Source organism: Salvelinus fontinalis, chromosome 12 (assembly GCF_029448725.1).
Source record: "Salvelinus fontinalis isolate EN_2023a chromosome 12, ASM2944872v1, whole genome shotgun sequence".
Lineage (NCBI taxonomy): Eukaryota > Metazoa > Chordata > Actinopteri > Salmoniformes > Salmonidae > Salvelinus > Salvelinus fontinalis.
Window position 1 is genome coordinate 50,873,867 of NC_074676.1, and position 21,679 is coordinate 50,895,545.

General features: G+C 44.2%; 1 protein-coding gene across 1 annotated transcript in view; it reads left to right on the plus strand.

Annotated features, from left to right (window-relative positions):
* Window positions 1–21,679, plus strand: part of LOC129867588 (inaD-like protein) — a 203,173-nt gene that overhangs the window by 65,645 nt on the left and 115,849 nt on the right. The window lies entirely within an intron of this gene.

Here is a 21,679-nt window from a genome sequence, read left to right on the forward strand (position 1 = left end):
CTCTCTCCTTCCCTGTTATTTCTCTCTCTCTTTCCTTCCCTGTTATTTCTCTCTCTCTCTCCTTCCCTGTTTTTTTTCTCTCTCTCTCCTTCCCTGTTCTCTCTCTCTCTCTCTCCTTCCCTGTTCTCTCTCTCTCTCACTACTTCCCTGTTCTTTCTCTCTCTCTCCTTCCCTGTTCTTTCTCTCTCTCTCCTTCCATGTTCTTTCTCTATCTCTCTCCTTCCCCGTTCTTTCTCTCTCTCTCCTTCCCTGTTCGTTCTCTCTCTCTGTCCTTCCCTGTTCTTTCTCCCTCTCTCTCTCTCCTTCCCTGTTCCTTTGCTCTCTCTCTCTCTCTCTCTCTCTCCTTCCCTGTTCTTTCTCTCTCTCTCTCTCTCCTTCCCTGTTCTTTCTCTCTCTCTCCTTCCCTGTTCTTTCTCTCTCTCTCTCTCTCCTTCCCTGTTCTTTCTCTCTCTCTCTCTCTCCTTCCCTGTTCTTTCTCTCTCTCTCTCTCCTTCCCTGTTTTTTCCCTCTCTCTCTCTCCTTCCCTGTTCTCTCTCTCTCTCTCTCCTTCCCTGTTCTCTCTCTCTCTCTCCTTCCCTGTTCTTTCAATCTCTCTCTCCTTCCCTGTTCTTTCTCTCTCTCTCTCCTTCCTTGTTCTTTCTCTCTCTCTCTCCTTCCCTGTTATTTCTCTCTCTCTCTCCTTCCCTGTTATTTCTCTCTCTCTCTCCTTCCCTGTTATTTCTCTCTCTCTCTCCTTCCCTGTTATTTCTCTCTCTCTCTCCTTCCCTGTTTTTTTTCTCTCTCTCTCCTTCCCTGTTCTCTCTCTCTCTCTCTCCTTCCCTGTTCTCTCTCTCTCTCACTACTTCCCTGTTCTTTCTCTCTCTCTCCTTCCCTGTTCTTTCTCTCTCTCTCTCTCCTTCCCTGTTCTTTCTCTCTCTCTCTCGCCTTCCCTGTTCTTTCTCTCTCTCTCTCGCCTTCCCTGTTCTTTCTCTCTCTCTCTCTCTCCTTCCCTGTTCTTTCTCTCTCTCTCTCTCTCTCCTTCCCTGTTATTTCTCTCTCTCTCTCCTTCCCTGTTCTTTCTCTCTCTCTCTCTCTCTCTCTCTCCTTCCCTGTTCTTTCTCTCTCTCTCTCTCTCCTTCCCTGTTCTTTCTCTCTCTCTCTCGCCTTCCCTGTTCTTTCTCTCTCTCTCTCTCCTTCCCTGTTCTTTCTCTCTCTCTCTCTCTCTCCTTCCCTGTTATTTCTCTCTCTCTCTCCTTCCCTGTTCTTTCTCTCTCTCTCTCTCTCCTTCCCTGTTCTTTCTCTCTCTCTCTCTCTCCTTCCCTGTTCTTTCTCTCTCTCTCTCTCTCCTTCCCTGTTCTTTCTCTCTCTCTCTCTCCTTCCCTGTTTTTTCTCTCTCTCTCTCTCCTTCCCTGTTCTCTCTCTCTCTCTCTCCTTCCCTGTTCTCTCTCTCTCTCTCTCCTTCCCTGTTCTCTCTCTCTCTCTCTCCTTCCCTGTTCTCTCTCTCTCTCTCCTTCCCTGTTCTTTCTCTCTCTCTCTCCTTCCCTGTTCTTTCTCTCTCTCTCTCCTTCCCTGTTATTTCTCTCTCTCTCTCCTTCCCTGTTATTTCTCTCTCTCTTTCCTTCCCTGTTATTTCTCTCTCTCTCTCCTTCCCTGTTTTTTTTCTCTCTCTCTCCTTCCCTGTTCTCTCTCTCTCTCTCTCCTTCCCTGTTCTCTCTCTCTCTCACTACTTCCCTGTTCTTTCTCTCTCTCTCCTTCCCTGTTCTTTCTCTCTCTCTCTCTCCTTCCCTGTTCTTTCTCTCTCTCTCTCGCCTTCCCTGTTCTTTCTCTCTCTCTCTCGCCTTCCCTGTTCTTTCTCTCTCTCTCGCCTTCCCTGTTCTTTCTCTCTCTCTCTGTCCTTCCCTGTTCTTTCTCTCTCTCTCTCTCTCTCCTTCCCTGTTATTTCTCTCTCTCTCTCTCTCTGTTCTTTCTCTCTCTCTCTCTCTCTCTCTGTTCTTTCTCTCTCTCTCTCTCCTTCCCTGTTCTTTCTCTCTCTCTCTCGCCTTCCCTGTTCTTTCTCTCTCTCTCTCCTTCCCTGTTCTTTCTCTCTCTCTCTCTCTCTCCTTCCCTGTTATTTCTCTCTCTCTCTCCTTCCCTGTTATTTCTCTCTCTCTCTCTCCTTCCCTGTTCTTTCTCTCTCTCTCTCTCTCCTTCCCTGTTCTTTCTCTCTCTCTCTCTCTCCTTCCCTGTTCTTTCTCTCTCTCTCTCTCCTTCCCTGTTTTTTCCCTCTCTCTCTCTCCTTCCCTGTTCTCTCTCTCTCTCTCTCCTTCCCTGTTCTCTCTCTCTCTCTCCTTCCCTGTTCTTTCAATCTCTCTCTCCTTCCCTGTTCTTTCTCTCTCTCTCTCCTTCCTTGTTCTTTCTCTCTCTCTCTCCTTCCCTGTTATTTCTCTCTCTCTCTCCTTCCCTGTTATTTCTCTCTCTCTCTCCTTCCCTGTTATTTCTCTCTCTCTCTCCTTCCCTGTTATTTCTCTCTCTCTCTCCTTCCCTGTTTTTTTTCTCTCTCTCTCCTTCCCTGTTCTCTCTCTCTCTCTCTCCTTCCCTGTTCTCTCTCTCTCTCACTACTTCCCTGTTCTTTCTCTCTCTCTCCTTCCCTGTTCTTTCTCTCTCTCTCTCTCCTTCCCTGTTCTTTCTCTCTCTCTCTCGCCTTCCCTGTTCTTTCTCTCTCTCTCTCGCCTTCCCTGTTCTTTCTCTCTCTCTCTCTCTCCTTCCCTGTTCTTTCTCTCTCTCTCTCTCTCTCCTTCCCTGTTATTTCTCTCTCTCTCTCCTTCCCTGTTCTTTCTCTCTCTCTCTCTCTCTCTCTCTCCTTCCCTGTTCTTTCTCTCTCTCTCTCTCTCCTTCCCTGTTCTTTCTCTCTCTCTCTCGCCTTCCCTGTTCTTTCTCTCTCTCTCTCTCCTTCCCTGTTCTTTCTCTCTCTCTCTCTCTCTCCTTCCCTGTTATTTCTCTCTCTCTCTCCTTCCCTGTTCTTTCTCTCTCTCTCTCTCTCCTTCCCTGTTCTTTCTCTCTCTCTCTCTCTCCTTCCCTGTTCTTTCTCTCTCTCTCTCTCCTTCCCTGTTTTTTCTCTCTCTCTCTCTCCTTCCCTGTTCTCTCTCTCTCTCTCTCCTTCCCTGTTCTCTCTCTCTCTCTCTCCTTCCCTGTTCTCTCTCTCTCTCTCTCCTTCCCTGTTCTCTCTCTCTCTCTCCTTCCCTGTTCTTTCTCTCTCTCTCTCCTTCCCTGTTCTTTCTCTCTCTCTCTCCTTCCCTGTTATTTCTCTCTCTCTCTCCTTCCCTGTTATTTCTCTCTCTCTTTCCTTCCCTGTTATTTCTCTCTCTCTCTCCTTCCCTGTTTTTTTTCTCTCTCTCTCCTTCCCTGTTCTCTCTCTCTCTCTCTCCTTCCCTGTTCTCTCTCTCTCTCACTACTTCCCTGTTCTTTCTCTCTCTCTCCTTCCCTGTTCTTTCTCTCTCTCTCTCTCCTTCCCTGTTCTTTCTCTCTCTCTCTCGCCTTCCCTGTTCTTTCTCTCTCTCTCTCGCCTTCCCTGTTCTTTCTCTCTCTCTCGCCTTCCCTGTTCTTTCTCTCTCTCTCTGTCCTTCCCTGTTCTTTCTCTCTCTCTCTCTCTCTCCTTCCCTGTTATTTCTCTCTCTCTCTCTCTCTGTTCTTTCTCTCTCTCTCTCTCTCTCTCTGTTCTTTCTCTCTCTCTCTCTCCTTCCCTGTTCTTTCTCTCTCTCTCTCGCCTTCCCTGTTCTTTCTCTCTCTCTCTCCTTCCCTGTTCTTTCTCTCTCTCTCTCTCTCTCCTTCCCTGTTATTTCTCTCTCTCTCTCCTTCCCTGTTATTTCTCTCTCTCTCTCTCCTTCCCTGTTCTTTCTCTCTCTCTCTCTCTCCTTCCCTGTTCTTTCTCTCTCTCTCTCTCTCCTTCCCTGTTCTTTCTCTCTCTCTCTCTCCTTCCCTGTTTTTTCCCTCTCTCTCTCTCCTTCCCTGTTCTCTCTCTCTCTCTCTCCTTCCCTGTTCTCTCTCTCTCTCTCCTTCCCTGTTCTTTCAATCTCTCTCTCCTTCCCTGTTCTTTCTCTCTCTCTCTCCTTCCTTGTTCTTTCTCTCTCTCTCTCCTTCCCTGTTATTTCTCTCTCTCTCTCCTTCCCTGTTATTTCTCTCTCTCTCTCCTTCCCTGTTATTTCTCTCTCTCTCTCCTTCCCTGTTATTTCTCTCTCTCTCTCCTTCCCTGTTTTTTTTCTCTCTCTCTCCTTCCCTGTTCTCTCTCTCTCTCTCTCCTTCCCTGTTCTCTCTCTCTCTCACTACTTCCCTGTTCTTTCTCTCTCTCTCCTTCCCTGTTCTTTCTCTCTCTCTCTCTCCTTCCCTGTTCTTTCTCTCTCTCTCTCGCCTTCCCTGTTCTTTCTCTCTCTCTCTCGCCTTCCCTGTTCTTTCTCTCTCTCTCTCTCTCCTTCCCTGTTCTTTCTCTCTCTCTCTCTCTCTCCTTCCCTGTTATTTCTCTCTCTCTCTCCTTCCCTGTTCTTTCTCTCTCTCTCTCTCTCTCTCTCTCCTTCCCTGTTCTTTCTCTCTCTCTCTCTCTCCTTCCCTGTTCTTTCTCTCTCTCTCTCGCCTTCCCTGTTCTTTCTCTCTCTCTCTCTCCTTCCCTGTTCTTTCTCTCTCTCTCTCTCTCTCCTTCCCTGTTATTTCTCTCTCTCTCTCCTTCCCTGTTCTTTCTCTCTCTCTCTCTCTCCTTCCCTGTTCTTTCTCTCTCTCTCTCTCTCCTTCCCTGTTCTTTCTCTCTCTCTCTCTCCTTCCCTGTTTTTTCTCTCTCTCTCTCTCCTTCCCTGTTCTCTCTCTCTCTCTCTCCTTCCCTGTTCTCTCTCTCTCTCTCTCCTTCCCTGTTCTCTCTCTCTCTCTCTCCTTCCCTGTTCTCTCTCTCTCTCTCCTTCCCTGTTCTTTCTCTCTCTCTCTCCTTCCCTGTTCTTTCTCTCTCTCTCTCCTTCCCTGTTATTTCTCTCTCTCTCTCCTTCCCTGTTATTTCTCTCTCTCTTTCCTTCCCTGTTATTTCTCTCTCTCTCTCCTTCCCTGTTTTTTTTCTCTCTCTCTCCTTCCCTGTTCTCTCTCTCTCTCTCTCCTTCCCTGTTCTCTCTCTCTCTCACTACTTCCCTGTTCTTTCTCTCTCTCTCCTTCCCTGTTCTTTCTCTCTCTCTCTCTCCTTCCCTGTTCTTTCTCTCTCTCTCTCGCCTTCCCTGTTCTTTCTCTCTCTCTCTCGCCTTCCCTGTTCTTTCTCTCTCTCTCGCCTTCCCTGTTCTTTCTCTCTCTCTCTGTCCTTCCCTGTTCTTTCTCTCTCTCTCTCTCTCTCCTTCCCTGTTATTTCTCTCTCTCTCTCTCTCTGTTCTTTCTCTCTCTCTCTCTCTCTCTCTCTGTTCTTTCTCTCTCTCTCTCTCCTTCCCTGTTCTTTCTCTCTCTCTCTCGCCTTCCCTGTTCTTTCTCTCTCTCTCTCCTTCCCTGTTCTTTCTCTCTCTCTCTCTCTCTCCTTCCCTGTTATTTCTCTCTCTCTCTCCTTCCCTGTTATTTCTCTCTCTCTCTCTCCTTCCCTGTTTTTTCTCTCTCTCTCTCTCTCCTTCCCTGTTTTTTCTCTCTCTCTCTCTCTCCTTCCCTGTTTTTTCTCTCTCTCTCTCTCTCCTTCCCTGTTCTTTCTCTCTCTCTCTCTCTCTCTCCTTCCCTGTTCTTTCTCTCTCTCTCTCTCTCCTTCCCTGTTCGTTCTCTCTCTCTCTCTCTCCTTCCCTGTTCTTTCTCTCTCTCTCTCTCTCTCCTTCCCTGTTCTTTCTCTCTCTCTCCTTCCCTGTTCTTTCTCTCTCTCTCTCTCCTTCCCTGTTTTTTCTCTCTCTCTCTCTCTCCTTCCCTGTTTTTTCTCTCTCTCTCTCTCTCCTTCCCTGTTTTTTCTCTCTCTCTCTCTCTCCTTCCCTGTTCTTTCTCTCTCTCTCTCTCTCTCTCTCCTTCCCTGTTCTTTCTCTCTCTCTCTCTCTCCTTCCCTGTTCTTTCTCTCTCTCTCTCTCTCCTTCCCTGTTCGTTCTCTCTCTCTCTCTCTCTCCTTCCCTGTTCTTTCTCTCTCTCTCCTTCCCTGTTCTTTCTCTCTCTCTCTCTCTCCTTCCCTGTTCTTTCTCTCTCTCTCTCTCTCTCCTTCCCTGTTCTTTCTCTCTCTCTCCTTCCCTGTTCTTTCTCTCTCTCTCTCTCTCCTTCCCTGTTCTTTCTCTCTCTCTCTCTCCTTCCCTGTTCTTTCTCTCTCTCTCCTTCCCTGTTCTCTCTCTCTCTCTCCTTCCCTGTTTTTTCTCTCTCTCTCTCTCTCCTTCCCTGTTTTTTCTCTCTCTCTCTCTCTCCTTCCCTGTTCTCTCTCTCTCTCTCTCTCCTTCCCTGTTCTTTCTCTCTCTCTCTCCTTCCCTGTTCTTTCACTCTCTCTCTCCTTCCCTGTTCTTTCACTCTCTCTCTCCTTCCCTGTTCTTTCACTCTCTCTCTCTCCTTCCCTGTTCTTTCACTCTCTCTCTCTCCTTCCCTGTTCTCTCTCTCTCTCTCCTTCCCTGTTATTTCTCTCTCTCTCTCCTTCCCTGTTATTTCTCTCTCTCTCTCCTTCCCTGTTATTTCTCTCTCTCTCTCCTTCCCTGTTATTTCTCTCTCTCTCTCCTTCCCTGTTATTTCTCTCTCTCTCTCTCCTTCCCTGTTATTTCTCTCTCTCTCTCTCCTTCCCTGTTATTTCTCTCTCTCTCTCTCCTTCCCTGTTATTTCTCTCTCTCTCTCTCCTTCCCTGTTATTTCTCTCTCTCTCTCTCCTTCCCTGTTATTTCTCTCTCTCTCTCTCCTTCCCTGTTATTTCTCTCTCTCTCTCTCTCTCCTTCCCTGTTATTTCTCTCTCTCTCTCTCTCTCCTTCCCTGTTATTTCTCTCTCTCTCTCTCTCTCCTTCCCTGTTATTTCTCTCTCTCTCTCTCTCTCCTTCCCTGTTCTTTCTCTCTCTCTCTCTCTCTCTCTCTCTCCTTCCCTGTTCTAACTCTCTCTCTCTCTCTCTCTCTCTCTCCTTCCCTGTTCTAACTCTCTCTCTCTCTCTCTCTCTCTCTCTCTCTCTCCTTCCCTGTTCTAACTCTCTCTCTCTCTCTCTCTCTCTCTCTCTCTCTCCTTCCCTGTTCTAACTCTCTCTCTCTCTCTCTCTCTCCTTCCCTGTTCTAACTCTCTCTCTCTCTCTCTCTCTCTCTCCTTCCCTGTTCTAACTCTCTCTCTCTCTCTCTCCTTCCCTGTTCTAACTCTCTCTCTCTCTCTCTCTCTCTCTCCTTCCCTGTTCTAACTCTCTCTCTCTCTCTCTCTCTCCTTCCCTGTTCTAACTCTCTCTCTCTCTCTCTCTCTCCTTCCCTGTTCTAACTCTCTCTCTCTCTCTCTCTCTCCTTCCCTGTTCTAACTCTCTCTCTCTCTCTCTCTCTCCTTCCCTGTTCTAACTCTCTCTCTCTCTCTCTCTCTCTCTCTCTCTCTCTCCTTCCCTGTTCTAACTCTCTCTCTCTCTCTCTCTCTGTTCTTTCTCTCTCTCTTCTAATCCATCTCTTACTGCAAGCCGAGGCATGCTGCCCTGGGCGAGAGGGTGAATAGATTTTTCAGGTCCGTATGAGTATCCGTTAGAGGCTTTAGGCTGATGAGACTGAATGGGATCCACTGTGCAGTCTGCAGCACCAATGCCTGTAGACACACTCTGGGCTGTAGTCTGCAGTACAGGAGGCTCTGTTTGTCTGTCTGTCTGTCTGCTGTACGAATGTTGGGGTCTGCAGCAGCAACACACACACACACACACACACACACACACACACACACACACACACACACACACACACACACACACACACAATAACACAAACTATCCACGCACAGTTCAATATACTGCACAATACATTCAGTACACAATTTATGCCCCGAGGACTATCGTTCGTTAAATGTTAAATTAGTGCACACTGTTGTAAATGGTTTTGCAACGGCATACGAGAATAAATGTTTCTTATTGGACGCGTTCCTGTTCCCCAGGACAGTACAACTTCATTATTTTAAATGTATGGAACGGACTACATCATAGTGAGACGTCATGTCATATGGCGTTACACCACGACCAGCGACTGCAGCCCGGACACTTCCGAGGTCATTCACTAGAAACATCACTCCGGGAGAAGCAGAAAGGCCCAAATCAGAGTGTCTAGTATCAGCTTAGCTGCGACAGCAAGCGTGTTTTAAAGGCGTGACGGGGATCAGCGCTAACGATAGTGGGGTGTAGGGACCGCCTCCCCGGCACCTCTTAATGGAGATAAATGGCAGGGGGTGCGCTTTTCAAACGGCCGTTCGACGCAGTGGGCCCAGGCTTAGTTTTACTTCAGTGGTATCAGGTTTGACCCAGCTCTTCTTACGGCCCAGCCATTTAAAAGTCATTATTCTCTTATTCTCCCCCATCTTGATTGATGACCCTGTGTGCGTGTGCGCGTGCGTGTGTGTGGCTGAAAGTGTGTGTTTGCATGCGTTCGTTTGTTCAGTATCACTTGTTCCATTAGGTATCAAAGTTCAACCTATTGTTTTGAAATTCTTTTACACACACTACTGTGTTTGACCCGATATGAACTGTATGTTGTTGGCATTGGCCTGTTCATTTCTATATGATCAGACATTGCAAAAGTGCACTTTGTAAATCATTTCATAGAACCAAATAGTTGAGAAAAAAAGGGAAGCTTACACCCCTTTGTAGTCTGTGACTACAGCCAAATGTTGTGTCTCAAATGGCACCATCTTCCCTATATAGTGCACTCCGTTTGACCGGAGCCCTGTGGCCCCTGGTCAAAAGTAGTGCCCTACATAGGGAATAGAGTTCCATTTTGGACAAAATAAATGTACTTCCGACCTTGTCATAAACCAATGCTATGTTTAGTTTAGTCTCCCTATATAAATCAGTGTGTGGCTACGTTCCCTTTGTTGGGACAAATGTACATTACCTATATGCCAAAATAAATCACTGGGAGAAGTAAGAAAACGAGAATTCAGTCTGAAACGGAATCCATTTTGAATTTTCGACCGGCAGTTGAAAAATAACCTCACCTGCACATCAATACAGCGTTTAGTTCGTTTCACCCAGACAAACATAAATCATCCTCTGTATTTGTTATTACTTAATTATACAGTTGTTACTGTAGCTCCAGTAGAATCCGATTTAATATATGTTATTTAAGTGAGTGGCCGACTGGTAAGTTGCTGTGTAAGCTAGATTGAATTGGATGACGATGGACATTAAAACGCACTGCTAAGCAGATGGCTTCGTCACACACTGCAATGATAAACAGTAGTCCTAATCACAGATCTAGGATCGGATAACCTAGCCCTAAAGTCTAGCCTTAACCATTAAGTAGGAGGATTAGATCTGATCCTTGGTCAGTCATTAGGGGCAACTGCTATGTTATTAAGTGTGGCTGTCTGGGGATGTTATGAAACAGGTTCCCAGCATACACATATCAGGGATGTTGGAGGAGGGGGTTTGCGTAAGGAAAATGTATTTCACTGGACATTTGACAAACCATATGCATTGGTTGCGTAACCTGATTAGGACATCCACCCACGGTGCTCAGAATGACAGAAGATTATTGTCTTTCATATTAACAGAATATGCAAGTCGAGGATGCAACAATGTGTAGTCCTTCCTACCGAATTCTGTTCCTACCGAATTCTGACTCCAATGCTTCCCACTGTTGAGTGTGAAAAACCTAGCACCTACTACCATACTCCGTTCAAAGACCCTTACAGTGCATTCGGAAAGTATTCAGACTACTTGACTTTTTTCACATTTTGTTACCTTACAGCCTTATTCTAAAATTGATTCAATTATTTTTTTCAGTCATCAATCTATTCACAATACCCCATAATAACAAAGCAAGAAAAAGTCTGCAGAGAAGATGGGAGAATCTCCCCAAATACAGGTGTGCCAAGCTTGTAGCGTCATACCCAGGAAGACTAGTGACTTTAATCTGCCAAAGGTGCTTCAACAAAGTACTGAATAAAGGCTCAGAATCCATTTCTAAACACATGTTTTTGCTTTGTTATTATGGGGTGTTGTGTGTAGATTGATGAGGGATTATTAAAAAAATTATAATAATTATAATAAGGCTGTAACATAACAAAATGTGGAACAAGTCAAAGGGTCTGACTAATTTCAGAATGCACTATACATCTTTTGTCTTGCTTCTTCACCCTCTGAATGGCACACATTCACAATCCATGTCTCAATTGTCCCGAGGCTTAAAAATCCTTCTTTAACCCGTCTCCTCCTTTTCATCTACACCGAGTGAAGTGGATTTAACAGGTGGCATCAATATGGATGCATAGCTTTCCCCATGAATTTACCTGGTCTGTCATGGAAAGGGCAGTTGTTCCTAATGTTTTGTATACTCAGTGTCCTGAGTATTCACGCCCCTCAACTTTTTCCACATTTTGTTGTTACAGCCTGAATTTAAATGGATTTAAATTGAGATTGTGTATCGCCTATCGCCTGTCCAATCGCACTCTAGCGACTCCTGTGGCGGGCCGGGCGCAGTGCAAGCTGACACGGTCACCAGGTGTACGGTGTTTCCTCCGACACATTGGTGCGGCTGGCTTCTGGGTTAAGTGGGCATTGTGTCAAGAAGCAGTGCGGTTTCGGAGGACGCACGGGTCTCGACCTGCGCCTCCCCCGAGTCCGTACGGGAGTAGCGATGGAACAAGACTCTAACAACCAATTGGATATCATGCAATTGGGTAGAAAAGGGGGGTATTTAAAAAAAAATACAAATACATTAAAAACACATTTTAAAATAATTGATTGTGTCACTGGCCTACACACAGGACATTGAAAGTTTCTGAGTGACCTAGTTACAGTTTTGACTGCTGTCGGCTTGAAAATCTATGGCTAAGACTTAAAAATGGCTAACTAGCAGTGATCAACAACCAACTTGACAGAGCTTGAAGAATTTTAAAAAGTATAATGTGCAAATATTGTACAATCCAGGTGTGCCAAGTCTTAGAGACAAAAAGACTCACAGCTCTAATTGCTGCCAAAGGTGATTCTAAAATGTGTTGACTCAGGGGAGTGAATACCTATGTAAATGAGATATTCCTGTATTTAATTTTCAATACATTTGCAAAAATGGCAAAAAATATGTTTTTACTTTGTCATTATGAAAGATTTTGTGTAGATGGATATTTTTTTTATATAATTCCAGTCAGGGGGTATGAATTCTTCCTGAAGGCACTTGTACGGTACTGTATGTCAAACTAACATAAGCATTTTTTTACATTTACATTACATTTAAGTCATTTAGCAGACGCTCTTATCCAGAGCGACTTACAAATTGGTGCATTCACCTTATGACATCCAGTGGAACAGCCACTTTACAATAGTGCATCTAAATCTTTTAAGGGGGGGGGGGGGGGGTGAGAAGGATTACTTTATCCTATCCTAGGTATTCCTTAAAGAGGTGGGGTTTCATTTTTCAATGGTAGGGCGCATCCCCTATGGTCCCTGGTCAAAAGTAGTGCACTATAAAGGGAATAAGGGGCCATTTAGGGCAGAGGCGTAATGTTCCTTCTCAAACACCCTTGCCAAACGCTACAGTTCAAAGGGTTAACTGGGATCTTAGCTAGCCGCTCTGCTTATCTCGTTTTCGGTCACTGCTAGTGGCTAGGTCATCCACCACGTTCCACTCAGAGAACAGTCAGCCTATGTCTGTGTCCCAAATGGGCCCCTATTCGCTACGTAGTGCACTACTTTTGACCAGAGGGAATAGGAGGACCATGTGGAACTCTTTGTTCTCCTCCAGAGACCAGAACAAAAAACAAACCCAAAGAGGCATCCAGGCTGAGATGGATGAGAGAGGGAGAGATGAATGGATAGAGAGAGCGAGAGAGGAGATGAATAGAGCGAGAGAGCATGAGTTCCAGGAATTGCGCTGAGGGAGATTAGCAGACGAGCTGAAGCGTTGCCTACGCAGACAGACACAGAGAGACAGGCGGACAGACAGACACAGAGAGACAGGCGGACAGACAGACACAGAGAGACAGGCGGACAGACAGACACAGAGAGACAGGCGGACAGACAGACACAGAGAGACAGGCGGACAGACAGACACAGAGAGACAGGCGGACAGACAGACACAGAGAGACAGGCGGACAGACAGACACAGAGAGACAGGCGGACAGACAGACACAGAGAGACAGGCGGACAGACAGACACAGAGAGACAGGCGGACAGACAGACACAGAGAGACACAGAGAGACAGGCGGACAGACAGACACAGAGAGACAGGCGGACAGACAGACACAGAGAGACAGGCGGACAGACAGACACAGAGAGACAGGCGGACAGACAGACACAGAGAGACAGGCGGACAGACAGACACAGAGAGACAGGCGGACAGACAGACACAGAGAGACAGGCGGACAGACAGACACAGAGAGACAGGCGGACAGACAGACACAGAGAGACAGGTGGACAGACAGCTCCAGATTGACCATCTGTCAGTCTGACATCGTGGCCCACCGTCTCACTACTCCCACCACAGCCCCACTTTTCTCCACACGGAGGCCCTGGCTGAAACACACAGCGTATAGCCCATACTCAATAGCTGGGACGATAAACAATTATCAACAACGACCATACCGATCACTTAAGCAGGGATTTTTCTGATAATTGTTCTTTATGATGAGTATAAAATGTGAGCCATTCGACCCCAAAGTATTCAACTCAAATAGTTGACAGCTATTCTCATGGTTTTCTTATGTACACACAGTGAAAACGTTCTGCAATTTAGTCCAATTTCTCCCTTTCGCTGTAGAGAAAAGTGCATCACCCAGCACCATAAATCCACTGCTGACGTTGTCATTGGTTACGTCCCAAATGGCACCCTATTCAATTCATAGTGAAGTGCACTTCATGGGTAGTAGGATGCAATTTGGGATTGAACCATTCTTTTTGAATCATAACTGACCTGAAGGTTGTTACATGGAAAGCAGCTGTTCCCTTTACAGAACCCCCCTCTAAACCCCTCCAACCCGATGAGACACTATTTTATATAGAGCCTTAAATCTCCTGCGCACTCCAGCAGAAACATAAATAAGAAATGTCTGATTTATTTCAAACTGACAGGCTTGAGAATCCATATTGGACGCGATGGGCTCGCCGTGCCGCGGCGGGCAGTTTCTCTCGTTCTCTCTCTCTCTCTCTGTCCCTCTCTCTCTCTCTGTCCCTCTGTCCGTCTCTTTCTCCCTCTCTGTCGCTCTGTTTTGTTGACATGCTATGTTGCCGTCTGTAGGCCCTAGTCCCCCCCCCCCCCTACACACACACACAAATTCAACCCCACGTCCCATTCCCTACTTTAAGAGCCACTGCTGACATCTCCGGCCCTGTAGGATGTGTGTGTATGTGCGTTTATTGTGTGTGTTTTCTTTGTGTGTGCGTGCCTGTGCGTGTGTGCTGCGGGTGAGGCGAAGCGAGGTGAATCACTCTTGGCTGAAACACCGGAGCAGGACAATGCTGCCTGTGTCTCTGGAAAGGACCAGCTGGAGTACAACTTACTTGTATACAAGTACAAATACCCCCCTTCTTCTTCATCATCTTCTTCTTCTTCTTCATCCTCTACTTCTTCTTCTTCATCCTCTACTTCTTCTTCATCCTCTACTACTTCTTCTTCATCCTCTACTTCTTCTTCCTCTACTTCTTCTTCTTCTTCTTCATCCTCTACTTCACCGTTACACTGGATCCCAGTGTTTGTGTTCTCCTTTCCAGCAGGCCTCGGATCTCCTCTTCTCCTAAATCCTCTCTCAACTCTCTCTCTCTGTCTCTCTCTCTTTCTCTCTCTCACCTCTCTCACATCTCTTGCTTTCACCTCTCTCACGTGTTTTGCTCTCATCTCTCACGTGTTTTGCTCTCACCTCTCTCACACTCGCTCTTCTCTCACATCTCTCACCTCGCTCTCTCACGTCTCTCAACTCTCGCTCTCACCTCTCTTTCAATTTCAATTCAATTTGTTTTATTGGCATGACGTAACAATATGCATATTGCCAAAGCATACTTTGGAAATTTACAATATTAAAATAATTAAAATAATAATAATCAATATTGTCAATGGGACAACGGTAACAAATATAATCATGGGTCAAAATAACCATACATTGAACAATAACAATAAGCACATAGGTCATGTTCAGGTTGGTTGGTCTGTCAGACACTGTCCCTCATCTTATGGCAGGCAGCAATGTAGTGCGCTGCCAACCCACAGCGCTCTGCGTCCTCCCACAACAGGACGGGTAGCCTACTCTCATCACAAAGGTCTTTGAAATTTAGAATAAGGGTTTCAAATTTGGGGAAATAACACTAATTGTTTTATATTTTTTTTAATTTTTCAGGAAATGCAGCTCCGTCTCAGGTTCTACTGTGGTGCAGTGGTTGCACAGCCTTTCCTCAACAGGGAGCCAGGTTTTCCTGTGTCTACCCTTCTCAATGGCAAGGTTGTGCTTACTGAGCCTGTATTTTGTCAAGGTTTTTCTAAGGTTTTGATCAGTAACCATGGTCAAATAGTTAGCCACGGTGTGCTGTCGATTTAGGGCCAGATAGCACTGCATTTTGCTTTGTGTTTGTGCTTGTGTTTCCCAATAAGCAATATATTTTTGTTTTGACTGTGTTGTAATTTGGTTTATTCTGATTGATTGGATGTTCTGGTCCTGAGGCTTCAGTGTGTTAGTAGAACAGGTTTGTGAACTCAGCCCCAGGACCAGCTGGATGAGGGGACTCTTTTCTTTGCTCAGCTCTTGGCATTGCAAGGGCTTGGTAGTGATATGAGAGAGGGTCACTGTATTTTAGATGTTTCCAAAACTGAATTGCTATTTTTTGAGTTTTCTTATTACTAATTCTGCCTTGAATGCATTGTCAGTAGTTTCCTCTGGACATGTAGGAGAATCTTACAAAACTCTATATGCAGGCTTTCAATTGGGTGTTTGTCCCATTGTGTGAAATCTTGATTTGCAAGTGGACCCCACACCTCACTGCTATGAAGTGCAATTGGTTCAATGACACATTCAATTCGTTTTAGCCAACTATTAATAGGTATTTCAATTTGAATTTGCTTTTTAATGGCGTACAATGCCCTGCGTGCTTTCTCTCTGTTCATTCACAGCCTCATTAAGGTGTACATTTTAGCTTATGTTTAAACCTAAATAATTGTAGTGTTTGCAGTACTCTATATATTTTGTACCAATTGTGAACTTTGGTCTAATTCCCTGAGATCTGGATCTTCTCTGGAAAATCATTATTTTAGTCTTGCTTGAGTAAACTGCCAGGGCCCAGGTCTGGCAGTACTGCTCTAGCAGGTCCAGGCTCTGCTGTAGGCCATGTGCTGTGGGTGACAGCAGGCACACAGGTTATCTGTGAAGGGCAGGCATTTAACTTCTGAATTGTGGAGACTAACGGTGTTGAACGGTGTTGTAGAGTGTTTTAAAATGGGTTGTCCACGTCACCATTTTGTGTCGCTAATTCTTCTAGTTTCGTTTATTTAATTTTTTTCCAATTTTGACAGAAGTTGTTTGTGTTTATGGACTGCTCAATTAGTGTCAGCTGCTTGCTGTTGTCCTGTGATATTTTTGGTTGTGAGTGCACGTTTATAGAGTTTTAAAGTCTCAGGAATTAAGGCGTAATTCATGATTATTTGGGATTCCTGTGATTTTGGTTTGATAATGTTCTAAGTTTTTTTCCTTATAGTTTTACAATCGGCATCGAACCAGTTGTCATCTGTGATCTTTTTTGGTTTGTTTTTTATCAGTTTCAGGTTTGCTTCTTTTGCCGTTTGCCTGAATATATAGTTGATGTTTTGTACTGCTAGATTGATGCCTTCTTTACTGTGAGTGAATGTGATATCCAGAAAGTTATCTAAGAGTGTTTGGATATTTTGGTTCCAGGTTGCTTTCTGGTATTGTTCTGTGCTGTTTTGGGCCCATCTGTATGAATTTCTGATGTTGTACAGTTTACTGGGCTGTGAATGTCTGGTTGTTTGCATGTCTGTTCTTTTGAGGAACAACGTCATTTGGCTGTGATCAGACAGAGGTGTTAGTGACTTGACAGGGAATGAGCTGAGAGAGAAGGGGTCAATGTCTGTGATCATATAGTCTACTGTGCTGTGGCCAAGAGGTGAGCAATAGGTGAATCTCCCCATAGAGTCACAATGTAACCTACCATTGACAAAATACAGACCCAGGCTTTGACAGAGCTGCAACAGATCCCTTCCGTTTTTGTTAATGTTGCTGTCACTGTTGTTTCTATGGGGGAGATGAAGACAGTTAGAAACAGTATGGCTGTCATGTGCTGACCATAGAAAGCCTGTATTTTCTATGGTAGAGTAGGTCAGAGCGTGACATGGGGTGTTTAGTCTAGTTTATTATTTCTATGTGGGGTTCAAGGTTTATTTTTCTATGTTGGTGTTTGTGTATGATTCCCAATTAGAGGTAATCATTGTCTCTAATTGGGGATCATACTTAAGTAGCATTTTTTCCACCTGTGGGTTCTGGGATATTGTTTCTGTGTAGTTGCCTGTTTAGCACTGCATTGTCATCACGGTTCAATTTGTTCTTTATTTAGTTTTTTTGAATTTGCTTAAGTTTAACTTTCATTAAAATGATGTGGAACTCAACTCGCCTTGGTCCGATCATTACTACGAACATCGTGACAATGGCCTGTAATAAAGCTGTCCCCTCGTGTGCTCGTTAGATCAGGTAGTGTTCCTATGCGTGCATTTGTGTCCCCATAGATGAGCACATTTCCCTGGGCCTGGAAATGGCATGTCTCTTCCTCAAGGGTGGGGAAGATCTCCTCTGAGTAATATGGGGATTCTGAGGGGGGATATATATTGCGCAAAGGAACACGTCTTTTTCTGTCAGTACAAGTTCTTTTTTCAGTTTTAACCAAATGTGATATTTACCAATTTTGAGGGGATCAATTAGATTTTGTAGTTCAGATTTGTACCAAATGATCAGTCCTCCAGAGTCTTTGCCTCTATTGACAGAGCTGTGTTTCTGTAACGGCACAATTACCTTTCTGTAGCCTGAGCAGCAGTGAGTGACAATGTCAGCCTTACACCATATCTCCTGCAGAATGATGTCATGTTTTATTGAACTCCATTGTCCCTGAATGTTCCACATGCTAACTGATACTGATTTCATGTTGCAAAAAGAAAGAATAGCACCATCAGAAATACAGTAACTACTGAGTTGTTCAGAGTGATAAACAGGATAACAGAAATACAGTAACTACTAAGTTGTTCAGAGTGATAAACAGGATAACAGTAATACAGTAACTACTAAGTTGTTCAGAGTGATAAACAGGATAACAGAAATACAGTAACTACTAAGTTGTTCAGAGTGATAAACAGGATAACAGAAATACAGTAACTACTAAGTTGTTCAGAGTGATAAACAGGATAACAGAAATACAGTAACTACTGACTAAGTTGTTCAGAGTGATAAACAGGATAACAGAAATACAGTAACTACTAAGTTGTTCAGAGTGATAAACAGGATAACAGAAATACAGTAACTACTGACTAAGTTGTTCAGAGTGATAAACAGGATAACAGAAATACAGTAACTACTAAGTTGTTCAGAGTGATAAACAGGATAACAGAAATACAGTAACTACTAAGTTGTTCAGAGTGATAAACAGGATAACAGTAATACAGTAACTACTAAGTTGTTCAGAGTGATAAACAGGATAACAGAAATACAGTAACTACTAAGTTGTTCAGAGTGATAAACAGGATAACAGAAATACAGTAACTACTGACTAAGTTGTTCAGAGTGATAAACAGGATAACAGAAATACAGTAACTACTGACTAAGTTGTTCAGAGTGATAAACAGGATAACAGAAATACAGTAACTACTAAGTTGTTCAGAGTGATAAACAGGATAACAGAAATACAGTAACTACTAAGTTGTTCAGAGTGATAAACAGGATAACAGAAATACAGTAACTACTAAGTTGTTCAGAGTGATAAACAGGATAACAGAAATACAGTAACTACTAAGTTGTTCAGAGTGATAAACAGGATAACATAAATACAGTAACTACTGACTACTAAGTTGTTCAGAGTGATAAACAGGATAACAGAAATACAGTAACTACTAAGTTGTTCAGTGATAAACAGGATAACAGAAATACAGTAACTACTAAGTTGTTCAGAGTGATAAACAGGATAACAGAAATACAGTAACTACTAAGTTGTTCAGAGTGATAAACAGGATAACAGAAATACAGTAACTACTAAGTTGTTCAGAGTGATAAACAGGATAACAGAAATACAGTAACTACTAAGTTGTTCAGAGTGATAAACAGGATAACAGAAATACAGTAACTACTGAGTTGTTCAGAGTGATAAACAGGATAACATAAATACAGTAACTACTGACTAAGTTGTTCAGAGTGATAAACAGGATAACAGAAATACAGTAACTACTGAGTTGTTCAGAGTGATAAACAGGATAACAGAAATACAGTAACTACTGACTACTGACATGTGTTCTCTTTTCCCCTTCTTCCTATTCATTGAACAAGTAAACATTTAGTACAATAGCTCTGTGTGTGTGTGTTTAGTGCACCCTCTCTCCATTAGAGGCCTAGAGCTGCCCTCTCAGCCCTGTGCCCCAAAGGTCCCCCCTAATCTTTGACCGGGGGTCAGATATCTATTTTTCTTCTCCAAATGGTTACAGTTAGACTTTCGGGTAGGGCATTCTGATCCTAGCTATGTGGTTAGGGCTTGACCTTTTATTATCTGACGAATTGCATAGTAGAGACCGTGTCACTTACATTTTACATTTGAGTCGGACGCTCTTATCCAGAGCCACTTACAGTTAGTGCATTCATCTTCAGATAGCTAGGTGGGACATTTTTCCTCCTTAAAGGAGCTATCAGTTTCCTCCTTAAAGGAGCTATCAGTTTCCTCCTTAAAGGAGCTATACATTTGCACACACTGTACATAGGTCTTTCTATTATGTTATTGACTGTACATTTGTTTATGTGTAACTCTATGTTGTTGTATGTGTCGCACTGCTTTGCTTTATCTTGGCCAGGTCGCAGTTGTAAATGAGAACTTGTTCTCTACTGCCCTACCTGGTTAAATAAAAGAATAAATCAGTGGAGTCAGATCTAGATGAGGCCACTCTGGAACCAGGTTGCTTGGCACGCAGCACATACATGTGTGCAGGCTTGTGCAAGTGCGTGTGTGTGTGTGTGTGTGTGTGTGTGTGTGTGTGTGTGTGTGTGTGTGCGTGCCCCAAACGTGGCTCCCATTGAGCTGCAACCAAACACACAAACACACACACACACACACACACACACACTCCCTTTCTCTGCTGCTTCCATGGATGATGGTAATGACTTCTGTCTTCCCATATTGGTACTGACTCTCCCCACTAATTACACTTGTATAGTTTTTATATAAATAACCACTTGTTAATCACTTTTATATCGGTGCTCGTCACATAAAAAGCTGCCCATATGGGTCGTCTAATATATTGTGAGGCATTAAATTGGTGCTGAATTACAGTTTTATGGCGCAGGCTGTCCAGGCCGTGATTGATACCAGTGACACTTGGCCTCAGAGGGGATGTGTGGCTGTGTTTGGCCATTCCATAAATGTACCTAACTCTCTGTAGGATGGTGATGGAGCGAGCAGCGCTTTCTGCTAGGGTTCTCAACTTCCCCATGGCTCAGCATAGGACCAGGCTAGCAAGCAACCCAGACCTGGGTGGGGGGAGGGTTTTTCTTTTAAATAGTTTAGGTTTGCTTCATTTATCTTAGTGGGTTTTGCACTTTTGGGGCTATTCCATTGGTTCCATTACGCTGCGGCAAGCTAGGCCTATATCAAAGATCACAAACGCTGTTTTCGACCCAGGTCTGATAGAAAACGTGTGGGTTTGATGCATTCCCACCTTGACACGTTCAATGCATACCATTTGCATTCATAGTACATCACATGAAGAAGGTGTAGCCAAGAGCATCATAAGACTTGCTGTGAGCAGTCATTACAGCTCATAGCTCCTTATAGCAGCCCATATAAATGCACAATGAACTCATAACACATCGGTGGCTAATAGGAACTAAGGAGTGTTCCCAGAAGGTCTCGAGGCTCCATGGAATGGCCTGTGTTTTGCTTTCAGGTGATTTCTGACTTCGTGTTGTTTGGCAGTGCCAAGCCTTTTTCCTGTTGCATTCCTATACTGATGCTGTAGTGAGCCACACACACGTGCGCACACACACACACACACACACACACACACACACACACACACATTAACGTAGCCACACACACACACTCATGAACACACACACAGGACGTGTGCATGCACGCACGAACACACGCACGCACACACACACACAGAGCAACTTTTTCTACCTAGATCAGCTCCATTCACCTCTTTTGCTTTATTGGCTATAGACTGTTCAAGGACACGACTCATGTTACTAAAGTGGTTACTATTAGCGAAGTGACCCGTCAGAAACCTGTCACATTTTGTGTGAAAGATAGACCCAGAGACATCTTTTCTGTAAATGCTGTTTCTTCTCCATGTGCGTGTGCCTTACTGTTTGTCAGTGTCAACATGTGTGTCAACATGCTTGTGACTGTGTGTGTGTGCTTGTGACTCTCTCGTTCTTTGTCTATGTCTCTCATTCTTTCACTCTCCTCTCTTTCTTTCTTCCTCTCGCTATCACTCTCTCTCTCTTCTGCTCCCCCTGTTCTCCATCCTTCTGACTTGGATAACTACGGTCCAATTTCCAAGCTATCTTGCCTTGTTTTAGAGTTTTAGAGTCCTGTTTATATCTCTTTAAACTTCTCATGATATACTTAATCAGCACCAAACTGGTGCTAGACCTGAACATAGCACTGTTTCAGCGTCTACACTCTTAGATCAGAGACGGGCAACTCCAGTCGTCAGGGGCCTGATTGGGGCTTTTGCCCCAGTCCCAGCTAACACACCTCAATCCAATAATCAACTAATCATGATAATTAGTTTAATCAGCTATGTTTTCTAGGAATGTGGACAAAGTGTGACATCTCTCCGGCCCCTGAGGACTGGAGTTGCCCATCCCTGTCGTAGATGATGTGTTATATGTTTTTGACAATAAAAAAACTACGTGCTGCTTTATTTATTGACCTGTCCAAGGTGTTTGATACGGTTGACCATTTCTTACTTGTTCAAAGGTTGTCTGAAATAGGTGTAGATCAGGCATGTTACAATTGGATCAAGAGCTATCTAACGGACAGGACACAATGTGTTTTTTCTGATGCCATCAATTCTATTTTCCTCAATATGAAAAGTTTTTGGGCCCTGTTCTCATCACTGTTTCTGTAGATAATATTGGTCTGTCTGTTAACCTGTAACATTCATCTCTATGTGGATCCTATAGCGATTTACTCCTGTGCCGTTAATGACCTTCAGCATGGATTTGACTCAATAAAAAAATCGCTAATCTTAAACTAGTGCTAAATGCTAATAAAACCAAGTTTATGTTGTTCTCTAGGTCTCATAATAGTGACCTGCATATTTGCACATTGAAGGGAGCCCAAATTGACCCATTATAAGTACTTGGATTGCTGATAAACTCTCTTTTAAAACACGCGTTGAAAAATTGACCAAAAGGCCGAGTTAAG